Raw genomic sequence first — 9,166 nt, forward strand, 5'->3', positions numbered from 1 at the left:
GATACCTTAAAGGAACTCAATTTATGGGTCTCTACTATCCAAAGCATTTTAGTTTTGATCTTATTGCATACACAGATTCTGATCATGAAGGATGCAAACTTGATTGAAAGAGTAAATCTGGGAGTTGCCAGTTACTAGGATACAAGCTCATAAATTGGACCTCAAAGAAGCAGAAATGTGTCACGACTTCCACAGCTGAAGCAGAGTATGTAGCTGGAGTCAGTTGCTCTTCTCAAGTGATATGGATGAAAACTCAGCTAAAAGACTATGGCGTTGAGTTTGACAAGATCCCAATTCTGTGTGACTCAGAAAGTGACATCGCCATCACAACCAATCTTGTGCAACATTCTAAAACAAAGCACATCGACGTTCGCTTCCATTTCATCAAGAACCATGTAGAGAAAGCTATGATTGAAATATTTTTTGTTAGTACAGATTTACAACTTGCCGACATATTTACAAAGGCTCTTGATGAAAAGAGATTTAACTTTTTGGTTAGCAAGTTGGGTATGCTAAATCTTTCCAACTAAGACAAAGCCTCTGTATGTACTATACAGAGCCTCTACATCACTTGAGCATACTTTTGTTTTTGTTGTCTTGATCCATGTGTGATAATCTAGTCCTGGTTATTACCCAAGGTATTTATTATGTGAATTAATTATTTATGTGGATACATGCTTACATGTGTGTTTTTGTTGTCTTGATCCATGTTTTTGTTGTCTTGATCCATGTGTGTGTGTGTGTGCATGATATAAATATGCATGTGAAGTGTATGTATGTATGAAAAGATATGCATACTTGGATAGTGTTGTATGTATGCATGCATATGAGGGTAGTATCCGACTTTCTATAAATAGAAAGTATAAATAAAAGGATTAGGTTTTCAGGCAAAGTTTTCTTGCCTTATTTGGGAAGTTGAGAGCTTTTGAGAAGAGTTGTCTAGAGAAGCATTTGTTCTTACATTCTTCATCTCAATTCTGAAAAAAATTGCATAAAAAGGTGAGTGATTACTAAACTATTAACATAAAAATATGTTACTGGTTTTAATGTATGTAGTGTAGTAATTATAAAGGATCTGCGCAATTTGGATCCTGTCCGGACAAAGTGCAACCGAATTACTTCTAAACCGGACACAGTGTTGTCTGGGTTCCCTTAAACCGAACATAGTGTTGTCCGATTTAATTACAAGCCGATCATAGTATTGTGCGGTTTATTTCTTAAAACGCTCAAAGCTTATTCGATATATGCCCTAAACCGGTCAAGTATTATCCGGTTTATTCCTTAAACCGGTCAAGGGTTATCCGGGTTAGAGATAATCGCTCAAGGCTCATCCGGATTAAATTGGGATTCTTCTAAGTGTTGTCCGGATTTCTACATCGGACAAAAAGGGGACAGTGTTGTCCGGATTGTTTGTCCGAATAAGATATCCGGTTGGTTATTTGATATAAATTATAAGTGATTGGGTTTTATTAAATTTTATAAATTGATAATTATTAATGAGTTTAATTATGGATTTATAATAGGGGTATTTTATATCTTTCCAATAATAGATATGTTCCTACCAAGCGTGGTGACGTATGTCTATTTTGGTACGGAACTGGATTTTGAGAAATGTTTCTACCAAGCATGATGACATAAGTCTGTTTTGGTATGAAACTTATTTTAAGATGTTGTTCTCCCAGACGTGATGACTTTTGTCTGTTCTGGCTTGGAACTGGGAATGGGTACTTTCAGACGTGGTGACTTTTTGTCTGTTCTAACAAGTAACCTTGTTTTGATGGAGGAACAAGGGTGGCATTGTCATACGTGGATATTATTATAACTCTTGTTATTATTGCTAATTGGATTTAATTACTTTGAATCATCAGTTCTTTGTGATCTAATGAATTAGAGATATTATTCCTATTAGAAATAATAATTTAGATGTTATTGAGAAGGGGGAAATGGTTTGTCATAAAGGACAAGTATTGCCTTAAATTTTTCCATTAATATTTATAGAGAAATTATGGTCTCTTAATCTGATGAATCAATATTAATCTCATCTTGGTATTATTGGATCTTTAAACAATTTGTATTTTATATCAAGAGTTGAGGTTATAGAATCTTTCCTATTATTTATTCTATTGAGGACTGCATTGTTGTTTGAAATGCATTATTCTCTGAGCAAAAATATTTATTAATAATTTGGTGTTTATCACCCTGCAGTTGCAATGAAAGGATTTACTCACTAGACCTTTCTGGTCTAACCCTCATTTTCTGTCTTTAAAATATGCAATGCAGGAACTGCGGGGTCGAGGGATAGTAAGGGGAAAGAAAAAATGTGATTATTTTCCCAATTTGATATATGCTTTTGAAGATCTGCATAAGATTCATTATTTTGGATGACACATGTTATATTACATGTGATAGTACATGATTTTGTTTTGGAATTTTTCATATGTAAATTTTGTACATATAAGAATCCTTGTATTAGTGGGACCATGTGATGTAAATTATATTTCTATGTAATGAAATATTTGTTATATGCAAATGTGAAGTGTGGGGGTGTTACAGATATGGTATCAGAGACTTAGTATATGAGATCTAGGTATTCAAAGCATGATGCCTAGACTTAAACTGTCAATTGCATGTTAAGAGTCCCGGAGATAATTAGTATCATTGGGAATAAAATATAATGGGTTAAAGAGGGCAGTATGTAAGGTGAATTGGAATTACAAATGACCAATGTAATTATGAATTTACAGGTACATACCTATACTCGGATACCGTATGATATTTGGGCATATGAATACGTGATATTTAATACTAAAATATCTATAGATGTCTAGTCAATCACGAATATCAGAAAGAATTGCCCGCTCTATATCTGAATAAAGGGAGGAATGTCCTGTTAATCCTCCAACTTATGCTTCAGGGAGTAGAGGTCGGGGAAGGAGTAGGGTTAGAGGACGAGGGAGAAGTCATATTCCGAAAAGGAGCCAGGTCGTGTTTCACCCTGATCAAGGGAATCTAATTCTGGAAATGCGCATCAGGAACAAAGGCAGCAACCTGAGTTTATAACTAGAGATGTAGAAGAAATGGGAAAACTGAGGGAAACCTTGATATCCATTATGGGATTGCCAGCTAGAGTAGAAACTGAGCGAGTTGGAATTAATCCTCCAGCTCCTTCAGCAGGCAGCAATAACTGGGGAGGAGACATAAAAATGTTCTTGACAAGTAAACCTCCAACCTTTTCAGGAGAAAGAGATCCAGTAAAAGCCATGTGCTGGATAAAAGAGATTGAATCAATATTCAACACCAGTAGATGTTCTGAAGATGATAAGGTTAGATTTGTAGTATATATGCTCAAATCTAATGCCTTAAATTGGTGGGATATGGAGACCTCGGCACAACCAAATATACTACAAACAATGTCTTGGGAAAAATTTGTGAACAAATTCAAAACACAATTATGTCCTATGACGGAAGTAAGACAGATGGAAGAAAATTTTCTTAAGCTGGAACAAGGAAATAGATCTGTAAGGGATTATACCGAGAAATTTATTGAGTTTTCCCGTTTTGTTGAACATTAAGTTTCTTCAGAGTCTTAAAAGGTGGAAAGGTATATTTGGGGATTGAAACACTCTATCCGGGAGTTCGTGATTGCTATGAACCCTGCTACTTTCTCTTTAGCTGTAAATGCTGCCGAAGTTACTGAAAGAAATAAAAATTGGCAAGGAGAAGATAAAACAATAGAGAAAAGAAAGTGGGAGGGGTCTTAAGTAAGTTTTCAAAGACCCAAATTTATTAAATCAGATAACCGTACTCCGCAGTCGCCCCCTTTTGGAACTTGTCCACGATGTCAGCAGGTGCATCAGGGAAATTGTCCATCTGAACCAAAGAGATGCTATCGTTGTGATCAGGTGGGCCATTTATCAAGGGGCTGCATTACTCCCAAAAGATGTTTTCAATGCAATTCACTTGACCATATCTGACCGAACTGTCCACAACTAAAAGCTCCACGTTTGACAATAGAAGGAAATGCTCCCAGTAATCGTGGAAGGCCTAGTGCACTGAGGGGAGGCCCAAGTGGAGCAAGAGGTAGATCGTTTCAAATGACAAAGAATGAGGCAGAAGCAACCCCAGATGTGGTAACATGTTCCTATATTCTGAATTCTATACGTGCTAAGGTGTTGTTTGATTCTGGTGCAAATTTTTCATTTGTATCACCATCATTTGCTCAATCTGCATGTTTGAATTATGTGCTATTTGATGATGAATTAGTAGTTGACACTGCTAATAATCAAGAATTTGTTACTAGAGTATTCAATAATTGTATTATTGTTATAGAGGGGTGTGAATTATCAATTCGACTGTTCCCTATGCCGATGAAAGACTTTGACGTAGTAGTGGGTATGGATTGGTTGGCAGAGCATCAGGCCAGTATTATTTGTAATAAGAAAATGATCAGAATTACTCTACAAGATCAAGGAACAATTATTATTTATGGTGATCGTCAGAATCATCATACTAGTCTATTATCTATGGTAAAAGCCCGAAAGTTTATCCCGAAGGGGTGTCAGGGGTGTTTGGCACATGTTATTGATGCAAAGAAAGAAAAAGGGAACCAGGAATTGATTTCGATAGTTAATGAATACTTGTAAGTATTTCCAGAAGATTTGTCTGGGTTACTGGCAGATCGAATTATTGAGTTCCAAATTGATCTTATACTTGGAGCAGCACCAGTAGGTAAGGCACCATATCGGTTGGCTCCATCAGAACTGAAGGAATTAGTCACTCAGTTGAAGGATTTAACTGATAAAGGATTCATCCAACCTAGCACTTCACCCTGGGGTGCTCTGGTCTTATTTGTTAAAAAGAAAGATGGATCTATGCGAATGTGTATAGACTATCAAGAATTGAATAAATGGACAATCAAGAACAAGTATCCTCTGCCAAGGATTGATGACTTGTTTAATCAACTGGTGGGGGCAAGTTATTTCTCCAAAATTGACTTAAGGTCAGGGTATCATCAGTTAAAGGTCAGGGAGGAAGACATCAGTACAACAGCTTTCCGAACTAGGTATGGGCATCACGAATTTTTAGTTATGCCATTCGGCTTAACTAATACGCCCGCAGCCTTTATGGATTTGATGAATAGGGTATGTAAGGAATATCTTGATAAATTCGTTATTGTATTTATTGATGATATACTTATATACTCTAAGACCAAAGAAGAACACATGGAACATCTTCGCCTAATACTGGAATTGTTGAAAAGATAAAAGTTGTATGCCAAGTTTTCCAAGTGTGAGTTATGGTTAAAGGAAGTCCAATTCTTGGGTCATGTTATATCAAAGGAAGGGGTAAAAGTAGATCCAGCCAAAATCAAAGCAATAGAAAAATGGGAAGCTCCAAAGACTCCTTCTAAAGTTCGAAGCTTTTTGGGACGGGCATGCTACTTACGTAAGTTCATTCAAGACTTTTCTAAGATAGCTGTGCCATTGACCAAATTTACTCGGAAGAATGTCAAATTTCAGTGGGATAAAGAACAGTAAGAAGCCTTCCAATTGCTGAAAGATCATCTCTATAGTGTGTCGGTGTTGACCCTACCTGATGGATCAAAAGATTTTATGGTACACAGTGACGCCTCGAAACTACGATTGGGATGTGTTTTGATGGAAAGAGGAAAGGTGATTTCTTATGCGTCAAGGCAATTGAAAGATCATGAGAAGCAATATCCAACTCATGATATGGAGTTAGTTGCAGTGGTATTTGCTCTAAAAATCTGGAGGCATTATCTTTTGGGGACAAAGTGCCAGATTTATGCAGATCACAAAAGTTTTCAGCATTTGTTCAACCAGAAAGAATTAAATATGCGACAGCGTCGGTGGATTGAACTTGTTAATGATTATGACTATGAAATCCTTTACCACCCAGGGAAAGCCAACGTGGTAGTTGATGCTTTGAGTAGGAAAGAAAGAAGTCGGACTATTAAAACTGTGGCAATGAGAATAAGTTTAGTCCCTGATAACCATAAAGAAATTATGAGATGTCATGATGCCCAGGCGCTCATCCTTCTTAATGTACCTGCAGCTTATGTCACTCAGGTGCAAATGAATGCTTTGGGTTACAGGATCCTCTAGAAGGTGGCAAGTTTCACATCGGACATCAATAGCAAAGCCACGAAGGCAGCAGAATCGATCTGGCGTTCTCTAGCTGGCTTCAACTATCGCACGGACATAGAGATTCAATGATTTGGGGATGCAGCAGAAGAGCTCCTCAAGCTTTTTGAAGCAAAAATCAAATCATTGCCCCAAGCAGAGAAGCAAAGTCCGAAAAGAAGAATGGACCCAACTCCATGTGCCGAGGCATCCAAGAGAAGAAGACTTGACGATGATGAGGACCGAGACCTGTCTGGCCCTCAAAATCGTCAAGCGGGGGAGAATCAGTCTGCCGCTCAAAGTGTTACACCAAGGGCTGCCCCCTCTGCCCCAACACAGCCAACGCAAGATTCTTCAAGGCAGAGAGTACCAAGCCAGCCAGCGCATGCAGAGGCTCTTCGAAAGGGAAAGATGCCCATGGCATCCCAAGAAGAGCCAGCAGGGCGACAAAAGGATGAAGACGTAATTCAACTCTTATCGGTCTACTCTTCATCTGACTCAGAAGTGGCTCTGTCTTCCTCAACAAAGTATGCCATGGATACCGCCGCTCCAACAACAAGAGGGCGAGAAGAACAAGAGGTGGTAGCATTGAATGTGGCCGATCCAACACTCTTGGCCATTCTTATTGCCGTTCCTCTTGAAGGCATCACCGTAGCTGCTCCTCCACCAACAAGAAATACACATAGAGCTAGGGTCCCTGCTCAAGGGACCAGAGTAGTCACTCCAGCTATGAGGCATAGGGTCCCTGTCAAACCAACAAAAGCAGAAGAAGGCGCAAGTAGCAGGCCAAAAAGAAAGCATCCCTCTGATCGAGTTCAAAAGATCAAGGATAGCATGGATGCAATGATGATGCCAACACCCCTAGACAAGCCAAAAAAGGACAAGCCAGACAACGAGGATATCTACCAGTTTCTTTACAATCTGCGAGAGGGGACACCAGTCATCAAGATCAGTCTCCATCCAATGGTCCAAGAGAACATCAGGCAGAGATTCCTACATCGCTACACACAGCCTATATCTGCAGTCCACTTTGTCGATGGAATCAAGCAAATCCACAACATTAAGAAACATACCTTCGCGCACAACCAGATCGTATTCCATGAGTATACGATGGAGAAGTCTTACAGACAGATTTGCACATTCACAGATTGTGATCTTATAAATCTGAATCCGTGGGACCTTCTATTTCTGTATTTCTTCACGGATCATAAGAAGGATAAGGGGCTCAAATATGATGTGGCCAACTCTGCTCTACGACAGACAATGACAGACCTACTCAACTTCAGTTGCAAGTTTGATTTTCAACTTGCTCTGGACCTGGGAATGGATCAATTGAGTATCGTTGCACCAAACAAAGATCTCCAGGGCATCAATAGCATTCCCTCTTGGACTGTGTTGCTGAAACCAGAGGTGGGGGTGGTTTTTCGAAATGCACAAGGAAATAAGATATTTTTTTTCGAGATGACCAGAACTACAAATATTCAAACTCTACTCGGTGCTACATCAGAGATAAATTAGTTAGGAGCGGAGATACCTCCCCTGGAGCAAATGAAATGTTAGGACTGAAAGTCAGTGTTAAATTGTATTCGTCTTGAAAGATAAATATTTCTATAATTAAAATAGACATCGTGTTTGACTTTGTAATAGTTAGTTTGACTTTGACTAAGCTTACATCTTTGACCCTATATAAAGGGTAACTCTTAGTGTAATTGTTAGAACAGAGCTCATTTTGTAATATCAGATATGTAATAAGAGTTTGACTAGATTGTGAAGTTATAATTTTTCTCTCAACTCTCTCATTGTGTTCTTGAATGCTATATTGTCACACCCTGCTAAAGCGGAAACACGAAATGTAACAGGCAAGCGAGTCATAGCAACAGTTTATAAATAACACCATACCAAGTTGTTCAAAAACAAAGTAGTTTATCGACATAACTAAAATTAGAATTTTACACAACGTTCTCAAAACACTTCAAAATCTTGACTTAATCGACCCATGCTCAAGTATGCTCCCAAAATTCAAACAACTTTACTTAGAACATGAAAAGCATGGAATAAAACAAAGTCAACTACAAAGAGTAGGTGAGTTCACGGATTTTCACATGCATAAAACATTTCAATGCATAAACCAAGTAGTAGCAAACTTATGCGAAATCTTTGCACTTAATAAATGTAAATCTCTCACGATGAAAAACTTGAGACGCTACTGAGCCTTACCTGACCAATTTGCCCCGTTAATTATCGAACAACCAGAAGTAGCCCGTTCACTACTTAGGTCCCACAGTTCGATTTAGTACTAATTCAGCGGTGGTCCAAATTCCACATGATTAGACTAGAAAAACGTAGGTAATTGTGCACCCCTTTCTGGGTGGGACTTTTATTTCGAAACATATACTCCCAAGCACATCAATTTAGCATTTATTCTAAGTGCAATATCAGTTGTCAAAATAAAACATAATAAACCCGACTAAGCAGTTCCTTAGTCCAGAGGTTTCAACAGAGCATGACTAAGCAGTTCCTTAGTCCAAAAGTTTTGAGCAAAGTATCGACTAAACAGTTCTTTWGTCCCAAAATTTCATATAACATAAACATGCAAATTTTGCTCAATCTCATGCTTTTCCCCCACAAAATATACAAAAGCAGTAAAAGTGGGGCCGTAAGAACTCACTAGTTTGACGAATATCCGAATGTTTCCTTTAGAGGCTTCCTAGGCTCGCTCGAACTTCCTGACAGACCAACCAGCGCTACATTACTTAACGGTTTTCTTGACTCAGATAGGGCAAAGTTGTTTCCAATGCAAAGACATCAAGTGTTTTCATAAAATAAAGTTGATATTTTAATATTTAATAAAAAGGAACCTTCCAAAATCCAAATAATGACATCATTAAATGTCATCCCAAAACAATGATGACAGCTGCCAACTATCATAATCAAACTCAAAATCAAGAGATTTTGAGTGAGTTTAACACTCTTTTCAAAATTTCTACAACCTTGAGTCACACGCCTCCCAAACCGGTTGCATG

This window comes from Cynara cardunculus (assembly GCF_001531365.2).
Source record: "Cynara cardunculus var. scolymus isolate 2C chromosome LG 2, CcrdV1, whole genome shotgun sequence".
NCBI lineage: Eukaryota > Viridiplantae > Streptophyta > Magnoliopsida > Asterales > Asteraceae > Cynara > Cynara cardunculus.